Genomic DNA, 27,661 nt, shown 5'->3' with positions numbered 1-27,661 from the left:
CGGCATCCTCTTCATGCAGAGTACATCCTCGAAGACCAAACCATCATCCGGGTGGACCATATCAACGATCTGGGCGTTATTCTCGACCGAAGGCTGGAGTTCAAGATTCATACGAACTATGTTGTCGACAAAGCTTCTCGAAGCCTTGGATTCTTGTTTCGTATGGCCAAAGATTTCAAAGACGTATACTGCCTGAAAAGTCTTTATTTAAAATTTTGCTCCTTAATACGAACATGACTTTTCTTTGTTCTCTCGATCTGAGCTATCTAGCCTTTTTGAAGCCGATGTATACATTTTTTCATAGGAATTTTTGGCTGAACGAACAGCTTTATCGAAGATCGTAACTTCACATCTTTTAAGGCCTAATAGTTACAAGCTGGTGTCCTTTCGGTTTACTACCTAATAAGGCCGGAACAAATTTCAAATCCGTCTTTTGTCACTCGGAGTTGGAACATCGCGAGGGGGGGAGGGGGTGGAGGATTATAAAAAATAATGCAAAAAAACAATAAATGGAAAAAAACACGAAAACTTGTATGCAACAAAACTGTACAGGGGAGAGTGGGGTATCATGGGCCACTTTTTTTCCTTGCTTCATAACTTCTTTATCATAAAAGATAAAAAAAAATGGAAAGGTTTTCTACATTTTTGAGGTATCATTAGGCATTGTTGATTATTTTTTAAATATTTTTCAAACACATGAATTTCTCGAGTTCTGACTGTTTTAAAAAAAGTATTTTTTTGGGATTTTTAAAAACTGTGAGGAAACGTGGGCCACAAAATCAAAATTGATAAGATAACGTGCAAATTCCTTTTATAGGATTTTTGTTCGTCTCTATCGCATTGGAAAAAATGTACAAAATATATTTTCACAACTCTTCATTTGGCATAAGAAAACTTTGCAGATAGGAAAAATGTATTTTAAGTTCATAATGTGTATAAAACACCAAAATATAGGTGGCCCTAGATACCCCACAAAATGTGGCCCATGATTCTCCATAAGCTATGATTTGCAAATGTGTTGCGTTTGTGTGACTTATTGATTTTTCATCAAAAATTCCTTTTCCACGTGAAAGAACATGACAAAACTAAGGTTATAAACGTATGAGCATATTTTTGTTATGTGCTTTAGGTCTCTCACGGATGCAATTTGCAGGTGCTTATTTAATTATGTGAGTACCTACATTTTTCTAGGCTTGTTAAATAAAAAAAATGAATATGATACGAAAATAAGTCAACAACATATAGAAAAACATGCTTACGCAAAGCGACGACGATGACAGTTGGATTGAGATTTTTATCTCAACACACAGCTGAGATATTTAGAGTGGCTCACGTTTCCCCATGGCCCACGTTACCCCACTCTCGCCTACTATATCATTGCACAAAACCTATAGATCAAATAATTTTTTATCGAAAAATTCAATGAAATCTTTATTATAAAACTCCCATCAACATCGATAATGATATTTCACACTACAAGGTGAAGTCCTTAAATAATTCATAAAATTTAATAAGGATGTTCTAATATTATTATTTTTTAGTATTTAGTTTAAATAGAAATGTAAGATGAATGAACTTTTGTAAAAATAAAATTACCTTATCTTGACCAGAAATATTATAGAATAATATTTGGGGTCAAGTAAAGGTCAATTTTGTTTACAAAAGTTCATTTCAGTTATGATGTTGTTATTATTCATGTCTAATATTGTTGATGTGATAGTGCTCCAGATTATTTTGAATCCGTAAATTTTCCATCCTGATATCTTAAATTATAGCCGGAAAATTGTGCCAGTTAGTTGCTTTAAAGAATCGCAAGATTTGTTTGTGAGCTAATTTTCGGGAACTTTACTAAGCTACTACATGAGTTGATTGACCAATTTTTCTAACCTATTTTTTATTTTAATCCGGATCATTATTTCTGAATAAACCAATTTTAGAGTTTCAATATCAGACAACATCTGTCTGAAAAAAGAAAACAGTATCGTTAGTTCAGCAAACCGGACTGCGTGAGGGATCTATATCCAGTTGGCACCGATGTTTACATACATTCATGCGATACAGGTATGGTAACTAAATCCGGTCATGTCCGTTCCGAGGGCTTCCGAGGAGAGAGAGCCCGCAGCTGAAATAGGGCAACAGTAACAGCAGCAGAAAGTGAAACAGGTGTACTACTAGCCAGTCGATTAAGGCAAGGGTTAACAGTTGATGTTAGAAAGCTGGCTAGCTCTCAGTTCTGTTTTTTAGCCTTATTTGCTTCCAAGAAGCCCAACAAGTGCACGGCTCCAAAGACGAGGGACGGGAATGTGGCAAACATGTTTTTTTTAAATCATTTCTCCGCGCATATCAAAGACCTAAAGGGCTCAACTCCGGCTTTCCAAGTTTTGACCAACGTGATAGGTTGAGGGCACTTTGGGATGACAGCCAACTTGCTGTACGAAAGCGAAACCTTTGCGAGGATCGGGGACAAACAGGAAAAAAAGACAAGATCAAGACTGAACGCGTGTCAACTTTTAATAAAATTATTCCGTAGCTTCCGTTTTGAAACTGTCGTCGGACGCCACTCTTTTCGATGTCAGACGGACGAGATTCCAAACTCCACTCGCTGCCGGGAGATGTTTCGTTGATTAACTTCAACCGTCTTACTAACTTGTCTGAATAACTTTTTTCTCTTAAAGTTCAAAGGATGATGATGGTGGTCATCATCTCATCTTAAGTGTTCACACATCGCAAAATTAACGAGCAAATTTTAAGTGACCATAACGTGACTGATACGTCCGGTGACAATCAATTGAAATTATAAGTGATAAAAGTTGCAACAATTTAATAGCCGGTCTGTACGAATTAAATCGACTATCCATTAGTGATATGTTTTTATCAAACAAGGAAAAGAACACTTGAAAATTACACGAATGCAAGACAGACAGGAAAACAAAAAAAGAACTCATGAAGTTCAAAAATCATTCACGTGTGGATTGGTTCATTGTCATAGTACTTTTGTTATTGCCAATGACCGATTGAGGAACCCCCAGAATGGCACATCCGAACGATCATCCGGGAATTCCAAAACAAATGCGGCCGTTTGGTTGGCAACTCACGTTCCAGACTCGCTGAACTGTACATGGACTAATGGTTGGAAAAAGAGCGGTGATTGGAAGTACACATTTTAAGTTCCCTAAGATTATAATACAAAATTGAAATTTGAAAAAAGAATTGGACATTTTTATCATTTCAGTAATTTTTATTTCTCCTGATAACTGATACCAAAGCTTTGTGTAGTTAATGGTGTCCTTTTTTGTCACTGTTCAGTCATTTTGGCGCATTTTTTGTAATTTTTTGTTATATATTGTGTCACGTTTGTGTCATTTTGACAGTTTTGACAATTTTGACAGCTGCTCTCCGCTGGGTGTTGTTGTCTACAGTTTAACCTAAGACTCTGTGTATCGTGAGCTGCAGTTTTCATCATTTTCCTGAAAATGATTTGCATTTTCTGGGAAAATCGCAGAAATATCGTGCACAAATGGTGTTCTATCCCCCGCTTTTCGTTGAATCAGTTGGAGAAAACGAAAGAAGTATGCATTGAAATGATCTTAAATTCGATTCGGAAGAATGGAGAGGAAAGCAGCTTCATAGAAAAAAAAATTGGGCGAAAACCGGTGGACAAAAATTTGGACCGGAAAGTTTTGCGTGCCTACGCCAGTAGTAAAACTGTCTCAATTCATGATGTGGCCAAAAACGTAGATCGTAAATAAGGCTGGAACAAATATTAATTTCTTCTTTTGTCACCCCCCCTTCGAAATTACCAAAAACACGAAGGGGGAAATAAATAAAGTTTGAAGTATTTAAGGTAAATTTCGAAAAATAAATTCAAAAATCCATAAGATTACAAGACGAAAAAACAATTTTTTGAAGATGGAAGTTATTCCACCTTTTGTATTCTTGATTTTGTTGAATTTTTCGATAAAAAATTACTTGTTTTTTTAGGTTTTGTGCAATGATATTCTATGCAACTTTGTTGCATACAAGCTTTCGTGCAATTCATTCTAATTTATTTGTTTTTCGCATTATTTTTTATTGCCCCCCCCCCCCCACCCCCCCCTCGCGATGTTCCAACTCCGAGTGACAAAAGAAGGATTTGAAATTTGTTCCGGCCTAATTGCATGGATATATTTGTATACATTTCCTTATTTGTTATTTGTTATTTGTTTATTTAATATTTGTTGATTATTTATTTATAATTAGATAGATTACCAACAAAATGTAACTAGACCGAATAAGCCTTTTCAATAAAAAGAATGAATTCAAACTATTCGTTTTGAGCCAAACAACCTTGAATACAACTTCGCAAACTCAAATGAAGTCGAACTCACAGATTTTAAATGTAGAGATTCAAGGGCAAATCGGGATGAAAGGGAAGATTGATTTACGTGAGAATGAAAGGGATATTACCAATCTGTGCCGAGAGCGTATCTATGACACGAACCGAAGCTCGAAAGGTCAATGACCGTCTTCGGAGATCATCGGAATTCCTTTGAACTAAACCAATATATCAAAAAATTTTCGACCTTACTGAGGATCTCAGAAATTCATCTCTTTCACTTTGATCCTGCTCGTGATAAAGGCCATTGCGAGTGCTTCAAATTTTGCTAGAAATAATAACAATACCAAAAATGCAAAATTAATCCAGTAAGTCAAAAATTTAATCGATATAAGAGCACAGGCTAAATTAATTCCTAAAAATGTCAAATATAGTCAGGGATTCTTGAATTTTTAAATAAATTTTGAATAATTTCGAACATTTAGAAGACAATGAAAAATCAAGAACTTTGATCGTTTGATAAACAAGAAAATTGAAAAAAATAATTGAAAAATTAGATTCTGTTGAACATGCAGTTCCGAATAACGGCAGACAACCTCAGCATGCCATGACTTAGAATAAGTTAGTATTTAAGAACGAATTTTCTGGTAATAAAAACACAGTTGTTATTTAACCGTTAAACCTAGTAGTTGGTTTATCCATTCCGATCTACGGCTAAATCCTACAGATTCAAACCCAAACATTTTGGACAATTTAAAAATTTCCGGATTGTTTTAGTTTAAAAAAAAATAATTTGAAAAAAAATAGAAAAATCAAATCAATTAAATGAATTAAAATTCAAAGAACTAAGAAATTTTGAAAATTGGAGAAAGCTCAGAAAAATAAGAAAATTAGGCCGGAACAAATTTCAAATCCTTCTTTTGTCACTCGGAGTTGGAACATCGCGAGGGAGGGGGACAATAAAAAATAATGCGAAAAACAAATAAATTGGAATAAATTGCACAAAAGCTTGTATGTAACCAAATTGCATACTATATTATTGCATAAAACTTATAAATCATGTATTTTTTATCGAAAAATTCAATCAAATCAAGAATACAAAATGTGAATTAACTTCCATTTTCCAAAATTTGGTTCTTGGTCTTGTTATCTTTCGGGTATTTGAATTTTTAATTTTAAATTTACCTAAAATAATTCAAACTTTATTTATTCCCCCCTTCGGGATTTGGGAAATTTCGAAGGGGGGGGAGTGACAAAAGAAGAAATTGATATTTGTTCCAGCCTTATTAAATTCATATAAAATTTGGAAAATTTGTTGAATAAAAAAATCAAATCAAAAAATTAGAAATATTAAAATAAGTTCCAAATTTTTAAAATTTAAGAAAATTTAAAACTTTAAAGAAAAAAGAAAACAATGCATTAGGTAAATATACAAGATTTCAAAATTTTGAGTTTTTAATTTCTAGTTGAAAATTTGCCATATCATCCAAATTCTAAACTTAGAAAATTTAAGAAAAGCATTTAAAAAAATTTAAAATTTGTAAAATTTAACAAGTTTAGAAAATCATTAAAAAAAACTATAATATTAGACAATTTGACAAACCAAAAAAATTAATAAAACTTGCAAAATGAAGAAAGTTAAAAAAATTGAAAAAAAACCGAAAATGCCTCCAACATGAAAAATAAGAAAATTTTCAATTTATTTAAATTTTGAAAATTACAATGTTTTTTAGCTTAGCAAACTAAGAATATAAGCATATACATATTCTTAAATATCTTGATGTTAAAAAGAATCGAATTCAATATTTTTTTTTAAATTTAGAAATTTAAGACAATTCAGAAAACAAAAAAATTTAATTAAAAAAAAGAAAATTGACGACATAAGGTAACTAAGTTGATGATTTTAAAAATATTGCATAATTGAAAAAATAATAAAAAGTTCAACAATTTGAAACCCTATAAAAATTAAATTAAATACAAAGAAACATTTTCAAACTTAAAAAAAAATTTTTTTTTCAATATCTATAAGATTTATTGTCAAAATTATCAAAATTATCAAAATTGTCAAAATTGTCAAAATTGTCAAAATTGTCAAAATTGTCAAAATTGTCAAAATTGACGGAATTGTCGAAATTGTCAAAGTTGTCAAAATTGTCAAAATTTACAACATGTTCAAAATTGTCAAAATTGTCAAAATTGTCACAATTGTCAAAATTGTCAAAGTTGTCCAAATTGTCAAAATTGCCAAAATTGTCAAAATTGTCAAAATTGTCAAAATTGTCAAAATTGTCAAAATTGTCAAAATTGTCAAAATTGTCAAAATTGTCAAAATTGTCAAAATTGTCAAAATTGTCAAAATTGTCAAAATTGTCAAAATTGTCAAAATTGTCAAAATTGTCAAAATTGTCAAAATTGTCAAAATTGTCAAAATTGTCAAAATTGTCAAAATTGTCAAAATTGTCAAAATTGTCAAAATTGTCAAAATTGTCAAAATTGTCAAAATTGTCAAAATTGTCAAAATTGTCAAAATTGTCAAAATTGTCAAAATTGTCAAAATTGTCAAAATTGTCAAAATTGTCAAAATTGTCAAAATTGTCAAAATTGTCAAAATTGTCAAAATTGTCAAAATTGTCAAAATTGTCAAAATTGTCAAAACTGTCAAAATTGTCGAAATTTTCAAAATTTTCAAATTGTCAAAATTGTCAAAATTGTCAAAATTATCAAAATTATCAAAATTATCAAAATGGTCAAAATTGTCAAAATTGTAAAAAATTGTCAAAATTGTCAAAATTGTCAAAATTGTCAAATTGTCAAAATTGTCAAAATTGTCAAAATTGTCAAAATTGTCAAAATTGTCAAAATTGTCAAAATTGTCAAAATTGTAAAAATTGTAAAAATTGTAAAAATTGTAAAAATTGTAAAAATTGTAAAAATTGTAAAAATTGTAAAAATTGTAAAAATTGTCAAAATTGTCAAAATTGTCAAAATTGTCAAAATTGTCAAAATTGTCAAAATTGTAAAAATTATCGGAATTGTCAAAATTGTCAAAATTGTCAAAATTGTCAAAATTGTCGAAATTGTCAAAATTGTCAAAATGGTCAAATTTGACAATTTTGACAATTGTCAAAATTGTCAAAATTGTCAAAATTGTCAGAATTGTCAAAATTGTCAAAATTGTCAAAATTGTCAAAATTGTCAAAATTGTCAAAATTGTCAAAATTGTCAAAATTGTCAAAATTGTCAAAATTGTCAAAATTGTCAAAATTGTCAAAATTGTCAAAATTGTCAAAATTGTCAAAATTGTCAAAATTGTCAAAATTGTCAAAACTGTCAAAATTGTCGAAATTTTCAAAATTTTCAAATTGTCAAAATTGTCAAAATTGTCAAAATTGTCAAAATTATCAAAATTATCAAAATTATCAAAATTATCAAAATGGTCAAAATTGTCAAAATTGTAAAAAATTGTCAAAATTGTCAATATTGTCAAAATTGTCAAATTGTCAAAATTGTCAAAATTGTCAAAATTGTCAAAATTGTCAAAATTGTCAAAATTGTCAAAATTGTCAAAATTGTAAAAATTGTAAAAATTGTAAAAATTGTAAAAATTGTAAAAATTGTAAAAATTGTCAAAATTGTCAAAATTGTCAAAATTGTCAAAATTGTCAAAATTGTCAAAATTGTCAAAATTGTCAAAATTGTCAAAATTGTCAAAATTATCGGAATTGTCAAAATTGTCAAAATTGTCAAAATTGTCGAAATTGTCAAAATTGTCAAAATGGTCAAAATTGACAAAATTGTCAAAATTGTCAAAATTGTCAAAATTGTCAGAATTGTCAAAATTGTCAAAATTGTCAAAATTGTCAAAATTTTCAAAATTGTAAAAATTGTCAAAATTGTCAAAATTGTCAAATTTGTCAAAATTGTCAAAATTGTCAAAATTGTCACAATTGTCAAAATTGTCAAAATTGTCAAAATTGTCAAAATTGTCAAAATTGTCAAAATTGTCAAAATTGTCAAAATTGTCAAAATTGTCAAAATTGTCAAAATTGTCAAAATTGTCAAAATTGTCAAAATTGTCAAAATTGTCAAAATTGTCCAAATTGTCCAAATTGTCAAAATTGTCAAAATTGTCAAAATTGTCAAAATTGTCAAAATTGTCAAAATTGTCAAAATTGTCAAAATTGTCAAAATTGTCAAAATTGTCAAAATGGTCAAAATTGTCAAAATTGTCAAAATTGTCAAAATTGTCAAAATTGTCAAAATTGTCAAAATTGTCAAAATTGTCAAAATTGTCAAAATTGTCAAAATTGTCAAAATTGTCAAAATTGTCAAAATTGTCAAAATTGTCAAAATTGTCAAAATTGTCAAAATTGTCAAAATTGTCAAAATTGTCAAAATTGTCAAAATTGTCAAAATTGTCAAAATTGTCAAAATTGTCAAAATTGTCAAAATTGTCAAAATTGTCAAAATTGTCAAAATTGTCAAAATTGTCAAAATTGTCAAAATTGTCAAAATTGTCAAAATTGTCAAAATTGTCAAAATTGTCAAAATTGTCAAAATTGTCAAAATTGTCAAAATTGTCAAAATTGTCAAAATTGTCAAAATTGTCAAAATTGTCAAAATTTTCAGAATTGTCAAAATTGTCAAAATTGTCAAAATTTTCAAAATTGTCAAAATTGTCAAAATTGTCAAAACTGTCAAAATTGTCAAAATTGTCAAAATTGGTAAAATTGTTAAAATTGTTAAAATTGTTAAAATTGTCAAAATTGTCAAAATTGTCAAAATTGTCAAAATTGTCAAATTTGTCAAAATTGTCAAATTTGTCAAAATTGTCAGAGTTTATGTTGTCAATATTGAAAAAAAATAAAGCTCTGAAAACACTGAAATTTTGTTTTGAAGTTGATACTTGTAATCATTGCATAAACTCTTCATAAATTAACTGATGATTCAAAATAATAAAAATAAATGAAACGTTTATAAACTTTCTTATTATATCATACAGTGTAAAATTTCAAGCTCTGAATATTTTTTCGCTGCCAATTAAAATATTGCATCCTGATAAGTCAAAAGGTAGAACCTGTGTTTTGTGATGTGATTTGAATTTGAATAAAAATGAGAAAAGGTTACTTGAAATTGACGTAAATTAATTAAAAAATTCAGCTGAAAGTGTTTTTCGCCAAGACTAAGATATATGAAGAAAATTTATATAAATAAAAAAAGAAACAATTGAAAAGAAAATGCAAAATGAATTTAAAAGCAATTGTAAAGTTGTCAAAACAATTTTATGATACTTTAGAATTATTTTTAAAATTGTTCAAAATTGACAAAATTCACGGTCAACTTGTCTCGAATTTAACTCAATTGTCAGAGGAGATCTTGAAAATGGAATATTCTCATAAAAATTCATTTGACATTCTCGAATTTCTAATCCAACCAACCAACCTGATCACGAATTTGGCAAAGGCGCAGTATCCGAGCCTCAAGACGCTGGTAGCAAGTGTCTGGCTGTTCTCACTGAAGGCTGCTAGCCATAATGTTCTCTTCGCAGACTTCGCAGACTTCGCACCTTAACCGTGACCGTTAATCCGCTTAGCATAGAAATTGCCTGCGATGATTCCAGCTGAACTTGACTAGAAAAACAAGCTTTAATAAAAATAAAATAAAATAAAAAACCACCACGCCACACCGCCAGATCGTCGCAATTATTCCACATTTAACGGACAGCAAGACACCCGCAAAAGATGGAAATCGATTCCAAGTTTGACCTTCTTCCTGGCGGCGTGGTAGATTTATTTTTGTTTTATTTGGCTTTTTTCTCCCACAAATTTGTCCGTCTGTGCAGTTTTGTTGACAGTTAACTCGCTGGAAAAAATGCCATGAACAATCGACCGTCAAATACCCGTTTTTTCGACCACCGATAAAAGTTGAATGGCATTGAATGACTGCATTGACAAGCACGCGGTGGCACTCCCGAAACATTTGCTTGAGAATTCGGACACAGACTTTAGGAGGTGGTCTTTTCTAAATATTTGGATTAATTCTATTTTTATCATCATCAGGAAAGAAGGTGATCAAAAGATTCCCTTTAATTCGACCACGGTGTAAGAAAAGTTTAGCCCAAAAGAGGGAACAATACACATTTATCAATCGAAAACGCTCACTGAAGAAGATAGTAAGCTGCTATCGAAATACCAGTATCTAAAAACAAGCTCATTCGTGTTGAGAAAAAGTGGTAGAAATTTTGACACTTCCAGCAAATTTGGAAAACTTTACCATTCAAAAACATTTTCCAGATATGGGGCCTTCAAGTTGTTTACAACACGTGTTATATATTCGCATGCTGTTATGCAAAATTAGCAATATTTCTATCACATACGGCTGAAATAGAAACAGCGCTGTAAAAAAATAAAACGCCCAAAGATCTAGAATACAATTTCACATAGTAAACCAATTTTTCTACCACTTTTTACCAACACCAGTGAACTTGCACTTAGATACCGGTATTTCGATAGCATCTTACTATCTTATTTAGTTAGCGTTTTCGATTGATAAATGTGTATCGTTTCCCTCTTCTGGATTACCCTAGTTCTGTTTTTCCGTAACCCCGCGATACACTTTTTCAGCATTACAAAGTATTTGGCTCGGGCGGCTTGGAGGCCATTTTCACTCTAATATGTGTTGTGAGCCTACTTGGTTGAATAATTCTACTGCATCAAAGCAATCGAAAGATTTCCTTTAAACTCGGATAATTTCAGGGAGGGAAAAGATACACATTTATCAATCGAAAACGCTCACAGAAGAAGATAGTAAGTTGCTATCGAAATATCAGTATCTGAACTTTTCTTTACCGTGTGTTGCGGTAGCTACGACCGATCTTCCAAACCCACCTACTAACTGAAAAGATCTACGCCAATGCTCACGCTTGACATTTTGTCTGGAAGAAGGAAAAAGCGCAAGAACGGTCACCGAGAGCAAATTTGCGAAGTCATCCTGTAGAATCCGTGCCGAATTTATTTTCCATGCTAGTAGCTTTTATCGGAATTAAAGTGAATTCTTTATTTGAGGATAGTAAGTAGTTCATAATATAATTCGATGATTTACTAAATATTAAGCTGCAGCACCTTTGTTCAGATTTATTCCGAGATAAGAATTTGCCAAGGTTTTTGAAGGTTAGGACGTGTTAATTTGGACACCATAAATTGTAAGTTGAATTATCTAAGTACGATAACGTACAATCTTTAATAAACGATGTTTGTAGTTTTAGCTTTATCATTCACCCACAAATACGGTGTTAATTGATCCGCTCAAAAAGGTGCCGAAACTCCTTCAACACCGTGGTTAAATTAAAGGTTATTTTCGATTGATGTGATTGCGGCGAAAAGTGATGTCGTTTTTGGTAAGAATATCTGAAATTTATGAAATTTTATAGACGTTATGTTATCTTCAGAAACTCAATTAAGTGTCTCAAATCTAAATCATAATTTCATATCAAGTTTTGAGAAACAAAATAAAAATTGAATAAAAAATGAGAGATTCAAAGTTCCAATCAGAGCCAAAGCAGAAATTGTACGAAATGTGTAATTAAATTTTATATTTTTGAAATACAAAAAAAAAAAAAAACGTTTTCTTGAGATGTTTTTAAATATGGTTTTTATCAGATAAAAAAATTGTAATCAAATTATTATTCGCGACAAAAGTTTCATTCGATGCCCCCAAAGCCAAAGAAGTATAAGTGAAAAAATGATCGGTTGAAACAAAAATTCAGAACAAAGATTAAAACACAAATCATTAAAAAAATCAAATAAGGAATCCAAATCAGTTTATTACCTAAAACAAAGATCCTCAAAGTTCTCAAAATTCAAAAAAATCATGAAACTGAACTTAAGCAACTTAAGAAACAACACAAGACTTGAGATGACTATGAGATCGTTTTATGATAATTTGAGAATGATCATTCGGAAAATAATATGTTAAATTCAGGATGTTTACTTAAGTGATAAAATCTCGCGTGAGCTTTCATTACGTGTTATGAAACATCTTAAGAATTCACAGAAAACTGCCGCAAAAGTTGTCAAAACAAATTTTAAATTTGTGTCTCATTATATAGATCATGTTGTCCAGACAAAATATTCTAAATGGAAAAAAGTTGCTACTAGTTTGTGTTAGTTTTCATATTTTTTGGTAATAAAACTGTTTGTTTACATTTTGTTTCATACGACGTAATGAAAGCTCACGCTAGAAATATTGGTTAAATTAGTTGAAAATGATTCGAAACAAATTTCAAGTCTAAGACAAATATTGGGATGGAAATTCAAAAAAGAAACTCAGTACTGTCGATTGGTCCAATTTAAGCAACTTCAGTTTTTTTTATAGATATTATTTTCAAAAATAGAGTGGGAAATGGGTTTACAATTTATAAACCAACGGATATTTCAATAATAATGATAAAAACTCATAATAATACTCGGTATCTACCCGGATACTGCCCGGGTAAAATTTTGAAATGTTTATCATAAAGCTTCTCTGTTCTCTCTTAGCACTGTGAGCTAGTTTTGGTGAAATTAGCTGCTATTTCAGTGCAGTAACTATTATTTGGAAAGTTAACGTAATAATAAACATTATTAATATGCAAGACGTTCGTATGTTATGAAAAAGAGGAGATGTTTTTTCTTTATATATCTGCCTGTTTTGTACAGATTATCCTAACTGACATGTTTCGATAAAAAAATTAAAATTTGAGATGTTTTTCCTCATATTCTTCTTTGTTTTTTTCGAATCCGGTTTATATAATTCTTGTCCAGATTTTGGGTTGAAAATTTTGAAATTCAATACCAAGATTTGGAAATTCTCAGCCCAATAAATACGATAAAACTCTTTCACTGCTTACACTAGGAGGCCCCCTTAACTTATGTAAGAGAAAAACTACTCTAAATTTTATTTTTTGGGGGCCCTTTACTTGTTATATTTCAAATTTTAATTTCAATATTCTGGTTTTGATTTTGTTCATAGATTTGTAGAAATTAAAGTAATGTTATAACTTTTTTCCCTCGCCCCCCCCCCCCAATCCGGGGGCCCGGGGCAATTTCCCCTATTGCCCCCCCCCCTTAATCCGGCCTTGCACTTAGTTTTATCATGCCTACATTCACTGTTCCAATAAAACAGTTTTTCAACTTGGCTTGAACGCTAGTTTGAAAAGCGCATTGAGCGCATTCTTAAAACTGGTACCAAAGCTCTAATAAAAACAGGAAAGTATGTGTTTTATTGAAGCTTTAGCAATACTATTGCAACTTTTTAAACATTCATTATACTGCCGTTGGACGCATAATTGTCACATATGACATTTTGACGTTTTTTACTTTTTGATGCCAATCGTGATAATTTGATACGTATTATTGAAATTCTTTGTCGAAACATAAAGTTTATTCTAGAAATGTCGAGAAAAATTCAAAATCAATTTGTCACACTGAGACAAATGGACGCATATTTGTCACACTCAATAAATGAATGTACCTATAACTTCGGAACGTCTAAATAGATTATCGCCAAACTTGGCATACGTGTCCTTGATAGTCGCGAGGGGATCATGGAAATAGAAAGAAAAACTCTGCAAATGCTTCGGGTTCGCTGCTGGCGCTTGGAAGAGTGCATGCAAAGGAAACCCACTTCACAACATTAGTCAAATATTACTCTTCCGGCGCCGTGGAACTGTAATCCAAAATTGTCCAGGATGGCCATAAGTGATTGTCGGTGGTTTTAGCAGACCATTTCTTCTTTGGTTTTACTTTGAGTTTTAATTTTGACGCACCTCGCAAAATCCGAGATGTATGTTTTTTTTTATGTTTACGAAGTATGCCGCCAGAGTTACTTCATCCGGAACTTTTTCCAGGACCGAATAAAACACAAGAGCTACGCACGAAATTCCAAACCAAACAACTATACTGAGAAAATGTTCGTGGTGTGACAAATATGCGTCCACTTTTCGACTGTTCATAGAATTTCGCGGCATAAATGTCACACAACGGTTTTCATTGAAAAAATAGTTCATTTTCGAAAAATTTGATCGAGGCTCATATGATAGGAGTATACTTTAGAGATCTACGGCATTGAAGTCAACAAAAGTTGCGAAACTGTGCGATAACAGCAAAATGTTTTAGTGAAACTTTAATTGCATTTTTCTCGTTTTGCCTTTTTGTAACATGTGACAATTATGCTTCCAACGGCAGTATACCCTTTATTTTGGGGCAGTTTTGGAAAGGCAAATACAGCTTTTACTAAATATATTATTTTGGTTATTTTGAAAAAGTTAAGAATGCTTCATTAGACTCCAATAAAAAACAAACAATGAATATCGTGTGAAAATGCTCGGTATTATCTGGGCAAATGTGATGACATGAGCAGGTTTTGAAATACATAACAGACTACCTTAAAACGTTGGTTAGTTAGAAAATTTGTTTGAAAAATTTTGTTTTTAGACGCAAAATTCTCTTCAAACATCTTAAAAAATCAACTTGAGTTTTTTATTACATATTTTGCAAATAATGTGAATTAATCCGGATTTTTATCAAACAAAGGGTAAGAAAACCGAGCTGGACCGAACTTTTCCCAAATATTGTTTTAAATATCCGTTGTTAGAACTTTTTACTTAAAAGTATTACCAGATTGTAGAAATAAACATATTTGTAGAAAAGTAAAAAAAAAATATTGCAGTTCCGAATTAAATTCAATTTTACATCCTGCATTTCTATGCGAATTGATCAATTAAAAATTGTGATGCTGCTTCATATGTTTTGGATCATTTCTTTGAAAGAAAACAGCTTCTAAACAAGTATGTACGTTTGCAAAAACGTGAAACCTTCGCCGCCAAATTTCATGCCTTTCGATCTAAGCTTGTTAGTGCCAAATCCAAATCCCAATTTATCGCTATGAGAGAATCTTCAGAGTCCAGAGCTTGTGTGGGTCCCTTGTTTTTTTTTTTTTTCATCTATATCATATGACCGAAGAAAAGAAAAAAATAAGTGACTGTGAAATGGCAAAACAGTCTAAAATTTAGGACCCTTGTTAGTTTAGATTGATTAATCGCAAAATTGGCGAATGTTCAAAAGTGTTTTCATTCAAATAGTCTTAACCCTAATCTGCTCTTGAGTGTCAATATGACACTATTGGAAGTTTGACCGAACTTTTAAATCAATGAACCGTCAAAATTGTTTAAGTTGCACTACAGTGAGCGAAATAAGAATAGCACCACTATGTGTTTTGCTTGTTGGTATATGAATGATTGAAAATTACGACAATTTTCTTCCACAGTTTGTTCTGAATTGCTTAACGGATAAATCAAGCATAAGTTTACTTTTTTTGGACGTAGTAATTGGCGTTGAGGACCAAAAATGTTAAAAAAGGGCTGCGAAATAAGAATAGCACCACTTGAGTTTTTCAACAAAAAAAGATTATTTTTAAAAATTTACTGTGTAAACGTGAATAATAATGCTTCTACGAATTATTTTATTGGATAACTGCATTTTAAAGAGTTTTCCAGAATTCCAAAGGGTTTCAAAGGTTTAAAAAGGGGGTTTTAAGAGATGCTCCTCAAGCGTTAAGGAATTTGATATTTGAGCAGTTATTCTTCACCAAGCTACTTACTTTCTTCATTAAAATGACGTGAAATGATGAAACAAACATTCGGGATAAATTTTGAATCAGAAAAAAATAGGTTGGAAATCAAAAACTTTGAGTTTGTTCAGTAAACCTCACTTTTTCCAGTTTCAAGTCGTAGATGGCAGCACTATCTTGCAGTTAAAACTAAATTTAGTCTCAATATTGATTTTCCAGGTTTATTTATGCCCATATTTATCATTTTGAGGTATTTTTCCATCACAGTTTTGTGGAAGTTCACGCTGCAGAAAGCTTTTCCAGGTTTGCAAAAGAATCACCAGCGCAAAAATGTACAACCGCCAAAATTACTGCTCATCTCAACTTCCGATTCAATTGCAAATCATACCAATAATACTGCTAGCCGTCTGGTCCATCAAGCTCCATCGCAAAGTATAACTTTTCCCTGATAATCGGTCCAAAAAATTCACTTTTAGTGACCTTGACGCAATTCTATTTTTTTTTTTTGGATTTAGTGATCTTAGAATTTCCAAAGCGTTCACACGGTACATGTATTTATTTCTTGACCTAAATCATCCAGCACTCCCTAATTAACCCGGATATTCGAAAATGGGCATGAATTTGGTTAAATGGCAAGAAAGTGCTGCCATCTATGACTTAAAACTAGAGAAACAGTGTTTGACTATTAAAAAACATTATTATTTTTGAATTTGAAGTCTGTTTTTTGAGTTCAAACTCAGCCTCAAATCTATGTTTCATCATTTTGAATGTTAATGAAGAAATCAAGTAGTTTGATAAAGTTTTTTAGCTTAAATATAAAATTCTTTAACGCTAGAGGAGCATCTCTTAAAACACTCTTTTAATACCTTTGAAAACCTTTGGAATTCTGGAAAACTCCTTAAATGCAGTTATCTATTCAAATAATTCGTAGAAGCATTATTATTCACGTTTACACAGTAAATTTTAAACATAATCTTGTTTTTGTTGAAAAACTCAAGTGGTGCTATTCTTATTTTGCAGCCCTTTTTTCACATTTTTGGTTCTGAATGTCAATTGCTACGTCCAAAAAAAGTAAACTTATGCTTGATTTATCTGTTCAGCGATTCAGAACAAACTGTGGAAGAAAATTTACGTAATTTTCAATCATTCATATTTTAACAAGCAAAACACATAGTGGAGCTATTCTTATTTCGCTCACTGTATATTAATTTTGAAAATTTTGAAAAGTTGACGTAATTTAGCAAATTTTTACACTTACGAAATATTCAAAATACGAAACACAGAATTTTCGGCGAAATTTGATAGGGTAGCTGTTTTTCGAACTTTTTGTCAATTTGCAATTTCTCAGATTTTCTTGCGCTTCTTGCGCAACTTTGCACTGGATTTTAAGTAGATTCATTCAAAATTTTCGCAATTTTATATTTACCAGAAAGGAAATTTCATACCGATTCTAGTGGTGTAATTTCATTACCGACGCAATACTTTACACAAATATAACATTTGAGTTATATTACGAGGTTTCCAAAATATTTGTAGAAATCGGTAGGGAAACAAGAGAGATATATTGGTTTTAGTCAGGAGCCTCATTTTAACACTCCAGGGACTGTAACGGGCAAAAATCTCTGGGACGGATGAGGGTTAAACATAATTCTGTTTGTCTTTTTATTAAAAAAAATTTAAATCCAATATATTAAATTTTCTGTATCTCTAATTTCTGTCTTCTACACGTATTTTTTTCAAATTTTTATAGACTATTTTTGGCTGTTTTTCGGCCTAAGATTTCAAGCAAACAATTTCTTTGTGAAATACCTACTTGTTTCACAAAGAAAGTTGTTTGCTTGAAAGCCGAGACCGAAAAATGGCAAAAATAGAATATATAACATCACAAACGGTTGATAACATAAACCTCATTATTTCAAACATGAAGAATATTATTGTTAGCATTTTAGAGTTCTGTCAACAAAATCAAAATCGTATAACTTTGGCAAATGAATTCTGATCGATCGCAAAGATCGAAGGTCAGGACCCAGATCATATTCCGGTTTTAAAATATTCAGAAGCGAGCTGAAGATCGCGTAGCGAGAAGAGCAAAAACCGGTCCTGAACTGGCCACACCTTCGACTAAAATGCTTTCGAGATGTCAATTTCGACACACTGATATGATGTTGATGGCCACACGAACTTTTGGTGATCATCTGTTCTGGAAATGTTCCGCGGATTTTGAGAGCAAAAATTGAAGATGATCGGGTTTTCAATACTGATTCTGGATTTTTGATCCGTTCCTACCTTTGGATGATTTGAATAATTCCAGCGATGCGTCAGCTATCCGATTGATCCAGATCCGGTTGTTGTGATGATTTTTAATCCAAAATTTTCAGTGGGTAGCTTTTTCCAAACTCCGTTGACACAAACAAAAACATTCTAGTAGGTTTTAACCAAACTTCACACATCCATAGATCATCAGAACTTCTGGGACACTAGTCATCAACAAAACATTCAAATTTTTAAGATTCATCCACTTTTAATAGTAAGTAACACATATTGTGTGTCAATTCAACAAAACACTTCAGCAATCCAGGAATGAGCTCACGTAGTATTCCACTGAAAGCGTATCGAATTTGATCGATTTCGCCGTTGACTCAGCGTGAAATTCGAACTCCACGAACAGCAAAAAATATAAACCAAGTTTCAACTTTCCACCAAGGTCGTAACAATTAGTGATCGTAACCTGCCTCAAATCGACCGACCCATCGATTGTATTTCGGGATCCAAATCGAAGGAAAAAAAAGTAGCAGCACTTCCACCAAATAATACGCTCCTAATTCGATGGCTGGGAGCCAATCAATTTTAACAACACCAACCAGCAAAATCGAGCGGAGAAATTCGCTTATCTTTGGCTATACCACAATTTCGCACTCAAGAGCATCAACAAACAACACTCCATCGACTTCACCCTTTCTTCTACCTGTCTCTGTGGTGGCAGGAAGAAGCGGGTCATTCGAACACAAAAATACACAGATAATTGCTTCCTTCACCATCCCCGCTGAATACTCTTGGCCCGAGATAGTTGACCGTTTCAAGAGATCCTTATCACTTCAACACCTCCGCCATTTCTGCTTAGATACGGCTACCACAATCCAAACGAACTATCCAAACACTTCCGTTGCCGCGTCTCTCGCAGAATTTAATCCTTCCACTCACTTTAGGACTGTACCTGATAGATAGATAACAAACTAACGCGCCGGACACAACTCGTCGTCACCCGCCATTAGACAGACACACGAACATCGATGGACCACCGATGGGTACCGTACAAGTCCGCAACGTGCTGTAGACTAAAGCAAAGGGGAGCCAAAGCGCCCGAAACAGGCGGCTCTCCGATTGCGGTTGTTGGAGAAGATCCAATCCAAACAACTAACGCGCAACGGCTTAAGCCATCGGTAGGTATCTGCTCATTTTTCTGGGGAGCATGCATAGATGCCACACCTACCGATTTTTCGGTATTCATACCGATTTTTGAGCAAATTTTTATCCAAGAATCGGTATATACCGAATACCGATTTTTGGCAAAACATACCGATTTCCTACCGATTTTTGAGAATTTTGATACAAACTGTAAAATATATTTCAGTGTAAGCAAGACTATAGAAAATATTGGGTTTCTGTTAAATTGAAGACGACCAAATGATATTATTTGGCGTTAGCTAAGTAAGAAACAGTTGAAGCTTTCATGATAAGTGCACGTTTTTCAATATTTCAATCGAAACTCTCAAATTTTAAAGGAAAGAAGCATTTTGTTTTTGATAATTGAATTTTAAAAGATAAGTCTACGATTAAATTTTTCACTATCCGTTGGAATTTGGAGGTAATTTTTCCATTGAGAATGTTGAAAAACTCTCGTTTTCTATAACATACTCTATGATATTTATAATTGCGCCAAGATAGCCAGCGGAAATTAATCTAATGAGGTTGAATATGTATGAGTTTCAGAATTTTGGAAACACTTAAAAAAATGTAAAACAATCTATAAGGATTACACCTATAAGGAATCATGTGTTAATCGATAACATGAAGAAATTTTATGATTGAGAATATTACGAGGAAGCTTCAAGGTTTTTTTTTGTCCACAAAAACTTTCAGTATGCGATTTTTTTTAAATTACCAAATTACCCACAGAGCCAAAAGAGAATAAGAGCAAATGATCCATGAGTTAATAATACGGAACGATTTTTCATGTTTCAAACTATATTTCGTGATTTCTTCAGATTTTTAGAAATTTATTTTCATACCTTTATGTTCGGAAGAAAAATACAAATTATTTTAAAACGTATGGAAAATTACCAAAAATGTTTTTTTCTCGATATTTGATTTTATGCACTTAAGCTTTTTGGCATCAATGCAGTAATTATGAAAATCCAAAGTTTATAAAATTTTTCCAGAAATGATAATAGAGAAGAAAGAACACTAAAAACCTTCTAAGAACTTTAAAAAACGAGTAAAAATGTATAATAACAAAAAAAAAACGCACACACAAAATACTATAAGGCATTTATTATTATAGTATTAACAGTGTTCGGCATCGCTAACTGGAAAAATAGCGCCGCTAGTTCAAACGCTAACTCATTCAAAGTTAGCGATCGCTAATTAAAAACGCTAAATGTGCCGAAAAAGTTATCGCTTCAAGCGTAAAGCGCTAAATGTTGATCAAAAATAAGGCCGGAATAAATTTCAAATCCTTCTTTTGTCACTTGCAGTAAATTTGTCACAAGGGGGTAAATTAAAAATCGTTTTTCGGTTTTATGCAATTTTGTTGCACGAAATCTTTTGTGAAATTTATTCCAATAGTATTCTTTTGTATTATTATTTTTTTTAATTTGCTCATTTTAAATGTTTCACTTTTTCCAAACATCGCATTGCCAAACGTAATCAGTAAAAAATACTGTATTGTGAAAAATAAACGTCTCACAACTTAAAAGCAAACAGCTGATTGGAGGATATTGAGAATCGTTCTGTATTGTTTAACGCCAGAGGGAACAAATGGCCAAAAATACATATTTCCTTTGACTCTCTCTCTCTCATTCCTCCACTGAGATCATTAGAATTAACAGCGCATATTGGGGTCAGAATGATACCCAATGTCACCTTAACTTAATAAGTATTTTATCAGTAATAATTCGAAATATTGATGCAAATATATGGAGGTTAGCGGTCATGAATAAGCGGAACCAAAAATTAGCGGAGCTTTTTAATTCGCTAGCTCAACCAAAACTTAGCGCCAAAAACAACCGCTAAAAAAAAGTTAGCGGACTAACTAGCGGATTAGCGCTTTTGTGCCGAACACTGAGTATTAAATAACAGACTTCAGAATTCAGAAGAAAATTTTTTTTAATCACCTTAAAATACCGATTTTCATACCGATTTTTCGGATTTCCATACCGAAAAAAGATTTTTTTGGGTTCAAAAATACCGATTGAAATGTGGCATCACTGAGCATGCATACGCTCGCCAACTTGATGAGCGAATTATGAGACGTTGTGGATACAGCGTTAGGGTGATTCAATGAACAATCATAGCCATCTCAGTTCAAGCTTTTTATTATGATAGTTCCTCAATTTTTATAAAATAAAATAGATAACTAGACAAATTTCTTTTCAAGCTGAACTCACTCAAGACAGAGCATTTTTCTCAAATACGGAACACTTGACTTTCAGATAACTTTGAGGTCGTTTGATTTTAAATCAAATTAAATATTTAAAAAAAAGTTCCAATACTAATCCGTCTCGAATTGGGTAATTTGAAGGAGAATTTTCAACTGCCTAACAATTTTGTAATTGGTCTTTCTAGTTTTTTTTAATTAGTCATTGTATAATTCGATTTTACTTTGTAAACAAAATATTTATCGACTGTTTTGGCACCAAAATCTTGAAATACGGTTTTGGATTGAACACATTATTAGAGCAAGTACACTAATGTTGGGAAAAGTGGTATAAATTTTGACACTTGTAACCCATTTTGAAATTTTTTTCACGTAAAAATATTTTCAAGAGCTTTGGCCGTCCAATTTTTTAAAACACATGTCCTTTTTTCCCATGCTGTGATGCAAAAATAGTTGGATTCCTATCTAGAAAAACAAAAAAGTTGTTTCTCACATTATTTAGAATCTAAACCTCACAAAGTTTGTGTTGTTCCTCAGTTTTGCCAAATTGAATTAGGTTTTTCTTAAATGTTCTGTCCAAAAAAGGTAAATCCCATCTAAGGGATAGAGGCCTCCCATACAAAACAATAAAAAAATACAACAATATTAATTTTAATTCAATGAATTGAGAAGTAGTTCTGACTAAGTTTTGTGAAAATGTATTTATTTGCATTTTCGGATATTTTATAGAACACAAAAGCCCCTCCCATCAAAGTGGGGAGGTCCCCATTCAATACAAAAAAAAAACATGAGAAAAAATGCCAGAAAACACTCAGGGTAAGTTTCATAGATTAATGAAAGTGATTATAGTGAAGTGCTTCCTAAAGCACTTCACAAACAAATAAAGCAAACCGTTTAAAAAACGTGGGTTTCTTGAATTTGAAAGCAATCAATATATTTGATAAGTTATAAAAAAAATTATAGACTAAAGCACCCCCAACTCCCAATATTGAAGGGGGAGGGTCCATTATATGTAATAAATAATCACATATTCTTGTTTATTATACTATGAAAATTACTCTGGGTGTTTTCTGGCAAATTTAGTTTCATGTTCTCTTTATATTGAATGGGGATCTTCCTTCTTTGATTGGAGGGGCTATTGTGTTCTTTAAATTATCCTGAAATGCAAATAAATACATTTTCATAAAACTTGATAAGCACTACTTCTCAACTGATCAAATTAAAAAGATTTCAATTGTATTTTCCGATTATTTTGTATGAGAGTTCTCTCTCCCTTAGATGGGTTGTACTCAAAACTTCATTGGAACAACTGTATACTCGAAAAACCACTACTTGCCAAATTCCCCATCAATTGGTCTAGTAGTTTCTGAGTTCTTGAAGAACACAGAAACAAATTCTATCTATTTTACTAGAAATTTTAGCGATTTTAAGATTTTAACTAAACTGGGAATAACGATTCAACGCTGTAAACCAAAAAACAAACCTCCACTGTACATTTGTTTTGCATTATAGAGAATACTATGGCCAAGCCAAACGTGTGGTAAATATCACGAAAGATACTGGAATAAGTTTTTGGGGAGGAATGAAGCGTGGAGTTCCAAACGATTCATATGCTTTATGAACAATAACTTTATAAAATTTATACAGAAAAAATTGTTTTGTTTTGTGTTGAAAATGGTTAGAAAATTGATGCTCTGAGTTTGCATCGTGTTGATTCTTGATAAGTTGATGTTTTGAGGTGTACAATCATTATTTACTTCCAAAATTGGTGGATGATGTCTACTGGCCGCTGCAACAGCTGGGGCCGGTGCCAGAGCTGATTAGAAATGATGAAGAACCTTGTACTGAGAGCATCGAGCGTCTACACATAACGACCGATGAATCATAAAAAAAGCTCAAGGAAAAGTACATTTCCAGGAACGTTGATTTTAGCGATGAACTCGGGAACAAATTTGGGGTACGAAGTGAAAAGTGACGAATGGGATTTTACCGGAGTAGGAGATCAGGATTCACCGGTTCAAAAATACCGATGGAAGAGATCAACGTCCCAGACCTGCCTGGATAAGCGTCAACCTAAGAAGTTTCTGGTGAGATCAATCCATTTTTTTTTGTTTTTATTTCTGATTTCAACTGTACATTTTAAACATTATCACTTTATGCCCTGATCCTATATAATCATAAGAAGTGTTTGGCAGGGAACTCCACGCTTCATCTCTCCCTTGTTCCTGTATCTTTTGCGTTTTCATCACATGGTTGGCCTGGCCGTAGTAGTATCTGCAATGCATGTTCTATGTATCAGATACTATGTTGAAAAGAAAAATGAGGAACGCAAGTTTTTCATTTTCCAGGATGCATGCAAGTTTTGGCCATGTTGGTGTTAGAAGAAGAAGAAAGAAGAAAATAACTTTATAAAATTTATACATTCCAGAAGTTTAAATCGTAAAAAGGTTGGATCTCACTAAAAAGGTTGACAGCAAACATTTCTCGCTAATTTGGAACCGCATATTCATAAGCCACAATTTCGTAAATAATATTCCACTATCCTGTGATTGCACATTAGACTGAGTCAATTTGGGGTCATTTTTGAATTTCTCAAACCCTGGGGTCTAAAAAGCTTCGTCTTGGTTCAAAACTCATCCATGATTTTTTGCAGAATTTTTAAGTAACGTTTACATGAGTAAATTTGAACTTTTAGGTTTGTATGGGAAAATTGAATATTTTGTACTGAAAAATCAACATCATTTTTGTTTCGTCTGTAGAACCAAGCCAGCTAATGGTTTTTGTGAAAATTTAAAAAATTCCTGAAGGAAATTTTCCGCTGAACAACATTATCGAAGACCGTAACTTGGTATCTTGTTGATGTTGATTTTTCAGTAATAAATATTCAATTTTCCCATACAAACCTAAGAGTCAAATTTACTCATGTAAATGAGTTTTGGACCAAGACGAAGTTTTTTAGACCCCAGGGTTTGAGAAATTCACATGCACATGCAAAAAAATAAGGAAAAACCACATAACATTTGTAGTGACACCCTGTAGTTTTAGCACAATAGATTCACAAAACAAAACTGCATTAAATAAAAACACTCATCACATTACTTAACAGAAATCTGTTAAGTATTTATTTTTTATTTACATAGTATTCCGTCTTACGACATAACTTGACGAACATAATTCCTAAAATTCACTCGGTTCATAGCAACCGTTCTCCAATTTCTCGGGCACCCCACGTTCGCCAGATCACGCTCCACTTGGTCTAACCACCTCGCTCGTTGCGCCCCCGCTCGTTTTGTTCCTACCGGATTCGTAGCGAACACCTGTTTTGCAGGACAGTCGTCCGGCATTCTCGCAACATTTCCCGCCCAGCGTATCCGGCCAGCCTTCACCACCTTCTAGATACTGGGTTCGCCGTAGAGTCGCGTGAGCTCATGGTTCATCCTTCGCCTCCACATTCCGTTCTCCTGTACGCCGCCAAAGATGGTTCTTAACACTCGTCGCTCGAATACTCCGAGTGTACGCAGGTCCTCCTCGAGCAATATCCATGTCCCGTGCCCGTAGAGAACAACCGGTCTAATGAGCGTCATATACAGGTTACACTTCGTGCGAGGGCTAAGTCTTCTCGACCGCAGTTGCTTGTGGAGTCCATAGTAGGCACGACTTCCGCTGATAATTCGCCTCCAAATCTCACGGCTGATGTCATTGTCTGCGGTCACCAGGGAGCCGAGATAGACAAAGTCTTCGACTATCTCCAGCTCGTCGCCGTCGATCGTGACCTTGTTATTACTGGACAAGCGGGTTCGGTCGGCCTCGGATCCGCACGCCAGCATGTACTTCGTCTTGGACGTATTAATCATCAACCCAATCCTTCCTGCTTCGCGTTTCAGTTTGCGGTAGATGTCTTCCACCGCCGCAGATGATCTGCCGACTATATCAATGTCATCGGCAAAGCAGATAAGTTGACTGGATCTGTTGAAAATCGTGCCCCGCATTTCGCCCACCGCTCGTCGAATAACACCTTCTAGCGCCACGTTGAACATCATGCAGGATAGACCATCACCTTGTCGAAGCCCCCTGCGCGATTCGAATGAACTTGACAATTCACCCGAAGTCCGCACACAGCACTGCGTTCCATCCATCGTCGCCTTAATCAGTCTGATCAGCTTCCCGGAAAAGCCGTTCTCGTCCATGATTTTCCATAGCTCGTTACGGTCGATCGTGTCGTATGCGGCTTTGAAGTCGATGAATAGATGGTGCGTAGGGACTTGGTGTTCTCGGCATTTTTGGAGGATTTGCCGTAATGTGAATATCTGGTCCGTCGTAGACCGTCCCTCCATAAAGCCGGCCTGATGACTTCCCACGAATCTGTTTGCTTGTGGCGTTAGGCGGCGGAGTAAGATTCGGGACAACACTTTGTAGGCGGCGTTGAGGACAGTGATCGCTCGGTAGTTCTCACAGTCCAATTTGTCGCCCTTCTTGTAGATGGGGCATATTACCCCCTCTTTCCACTCCTCCGGTAGCTGTTCTATGTCCCAGATCCGGATTATCAACCGGTGTAGGCAATCGGCCAACCTGTCCGGGCCCATTTTGATGAGTTCAGCTGCGATGCCATCCTTCCCAGCCGACTTGTTTCTATTCAGCTGGCGAATCGCTTCCTTAACTTCACTCATCGTTGGGAGTGGCTCCTCTTCGTCGTTGGCTACGCCGGCGATGTACCTTCCCCCACCGTCTTGATCTCCTGCATGTGCGCCGTTCAGGTGTTCATCGAAGTGCTGCTTCCACCTTTTCATCACCTCACGATAGTCCGTCAGGATACACAGTAAACGAAAATTACCGAATTCGGTAATTTTTTTACCGAAATCCTAACATGTGTAAATCGTTAAACTGTTCGGTAATTTTTTCGGTAAAAAATAAACGAACATCGGTAAATCGATTCCTCATTTACCGATGTTCGTTTAATTTTTACCGAAAAAAATACCGAACAGTTTAACGACTTACACATGTTAGGATTTCGGTAAAAAAATTACCGAACTCGGTAATTTTCGTTTACTGTGTACCCCCGTCCTTATCCCGGCACATTTCGGCTTGCGGCACGAAGCCTTTGCGGGATGCGTTGAGTTTCTGATAGAACTTTCGTGTTTCTTGGGAACGATGCAGCTGCTCCAGCTCCTCGAGCTCCTCCTCCTCCAGGCGGCGCTTTTTCTCCTGGAAAATTCGGACTCGCTGCCTCTTCCGCTGTCGGTGATTTTCCACATTTCGACGGGTGCCTCTTTGCACCACTGCCGCCCGCGCGGCATTCTCTTCGTCCATCACCCTCCTACACTCCTCGTCGAACCAGTCGTTCCGTCGAGTTCGCTCCACATAACCGATGACGTTCTCCGCAGCACTGTTGATGGCTGTTTTGATGGTATCCCAACAGTCCTCGAGAGGGGCTTCGTCAAGCTCGCCCTCTGCCGGCAGCTCTGCTTCGACCGATTGCGCGTAGTCTGCCGCGACCTCAGGTTGCTTCAGTCGCGCGATATTTAACCGAGGCGGGCGCCAGTTTCGCGTGTTGTTTACTACGGAGAGTTTTGAACCTACTACTACCGGAGCACTGAACCTTCCAATTGTCGGTTTGAATTCCTCCTCCTGGCCGACCTGAGCTTTGAAATCCCCGATAACGATCTTGATATCATGTTTTGGGCAACGGTCGTATTCACGCTCCAGCTGCGCGTAAAATTCGTCTTTGTCTCCACCGGTACTTCCGAGGTGAGGGCTGTGCACGTTGATGATGCTGATGTTGAAGAACCGGCCCTTGATTCTTTACCGGCACATTCGTGAGTTGATCGGCCACCACCCGATCACGCGCTTTTGCATCTTTTCCATCACTATAAAAGCTGTTCCAAGCTCGTGTGTGTTGCCGCAGCTCTGGTAGATGGCACGACCATCTGGGTACGTTCGTACCGTGGAGCCCTTCCAGCATACCTCCTGCAGCGCTACGATGTCGAATTTGCGGCTCTTCAATTCGTTGGAGAGCACGTGGGTACTGCCCACAAAATTTAGAGATCGGCAGTTCCATGTTCCAAGTTTCCAATCGCTAGTCCCTT

General features: G+C 34.1%; 1 protein-coding gene across 2 annotated transcripts in view; it reads right to left on the bottom strand.

The window, feature by feature from the left end:
- The window catches only part of LOC129757763 (uncharacterized), a 286,926-nt gene that overhangs the window by 195,009 nt on the left and 64,256 nt on the right, over nt 1-27,661 (bottom strand). The window contains exon 1 of one of the 2 annotated variants that reach the window (XM_055755059.1): nt 18,209-19,259. The exons of the other annotated variant lie outside the window; for it this stretch is intronic. The gene's annotated coding sequence lies outside the window, so the exon portion shown is untranslated. Of the gene's footprint in view, nt 1-18,208; nt 19,260-27,661 lie in introns of those variants that run through there. 2 annotated transcript variants of the gene reach the window in all.

Source organism: Uranotaenia lowii, chromosome 3 (genome assembly GCF_029784155.1).
Source record: "Uranotaenia lowii strain MFRU-FL chromosome 3, ASM2978415v1, whole genome shotgun sequence".
Taxonomy (NCBI): Eukaryota; Metazoa; Arthropoda; class Insecta; order Diptera; family Culicidae; genus Uranotaenia; species Uranotaenia lowii.
The sequence above is the reverse complement of the archived record's forward strand: the minus strand, read 5'-3'. Positions and strand labels throughout refer to the sequence as shown.